This window comes from Tiliqua scincoides, chromosome 5 (genome assembly GCF_035046505.1).
Source record: "Tiliqua scincoides isolate rTilSci1 chromosome 5, rTilSci1.hap2, whole genome shotgun sequence".
NCBI classification, from domain to species: domain Eukaryota; kingdom Metazoa; phylum Chordata; class Lepidosauria; order Squamata; family Scincidae; genus Tiliqua; species Tiliqua scincoides.
Window position 1 is genome coordinate 66,702,966 of NC_089825.1, and position 1,488 is coordinate 66,704,453.

The 1,488-nt window shown below is 49.7% G+C and overlaps 1 pseudogene; it reads right to left on the reverse strand.

Moving 5' to 3' along the window:
* Window positions 1-845: 845 nt before the first annotated feature.
* LOC136654817 (5S ribosomal RNA) lies at window positions 846-965 on the reverse strand (annotated as a pseudogene).
* Window positions 966-1,488: the final 523 nt, after the last annotated feature.

Consider the following 1,488-nt stretch of genomic DNA (forward strand, 5'->3'; position numbering starts at 1 on the left):
CTGCCCTGAAAGGCCGCACTGCCACATGGCAATCTTACCTCCAGCAGCCACATGGCATCGTTGCCGTGCCAACTGGTGCTGGCCCAATGCAGATTCTCCTTACTCCATGTGTGCTGTAAATGTGCTTCATGGCACATTTACGACACCTAGCATCGGCACTGACCTCCACTGCTGGAGCTACTGGCCCATAGGCTTGGGTCCTTAGCCAAGGGGGAGCAGGGGAGACAGGGCCTTACCTGTCATGAAAATAGCCTAAGCCTCCCCTGTGATTATGCACATGTTTTCCCCCTCCCCCAGTTTCTGAGGGGTTGCACAATCACAGGGGAGGCTGAGCTCTCACTGCCGCAGCTCTAGAACACTAGAAGTGTGGCAGCAAGAGCACAGACTCCCCTATGATTGCGCATGCACTGTGGCTTCCAGGTAGCTACCAGAATGCCTTGTGCCTGCACCAGAGCAAGTGCCTCCCCAGCCATTCCCTTCACCACACATCACTACTCTAAAATGGCGGTAGAGAGGGTCATGGGAGCAGAACATCTCTACATCCAGTCATTTAAGAAGTGGCTCTGGAAAAGGAAGCAGCAGAGGGGGCTCCTGCATCCAAGACAGCAAGCATGAAGGCAGTGGGACAGAAGCCAGCCAATAGGTATGTTTGCCACCTGCTGCAGCCCACCACCTGAAGCACTTTGACCTCCCTCTTGGCTGAGCTGGCCTTGTGCTCAGCATCCTGTTGTTATCCTAGCTGCAGTTGCTGCTTCTGTGCCCCATTTTCCTTCTCTCTCACAGCCCTTAGTCCCACTTTCCCATATATAGGTTGGCAGCCTTCAGTCTCGAAAGACTATGGTATAAGCCTACAGCACCCGGTATTCCCACGCGGTCTCCCATCCAAGTACTAACCAGGCCTGACCCTGCTTAGCTTCCGAGATCAGACGAGATCGGGCATGCGCAGGGTAACAGTTGCCATATTGCTGTTTATTGATATTTTGGAAGACATTGAACCCAATATTGCTCTTAGTTGTGGTCACACTGTCACAATTCAGTCATCCATTGCATTTATCTCTCACCCATTCTCTGAAGAGTCCAGGACAGCATGCATGCTCCCTCAGTTTCTCCCCACAACCACCTGTAAAGTAGGTTATGATGAAAGATGGTGATAGGCCCAAGGTCATCCAGGGCCAGGGCTCAGCAGTTCAGTGGTAACTAATCTATATTGAGTGAGCTTGAATATGTTTTATGCCAGACCTAATCAACTCTGATCAGAGTTTTAGCAGTTAGCAAGCACTAAATGGTCCATAGAAATTGGCCTGTGGTCCACCAGCACACCACAGTCCACCTTCCTACTTTAGGAGTGTTAATTCTTTAGATTACTGGGACTCTGGTTCTAACCCCAAGGGATTTTTCTCTCTTCCATGAAATAATGGATGATCATGATTATGCAGAAATTGTGTGATTATTAGACTATTAAAGAGTTTAAACCTTGGCTTATAGGCT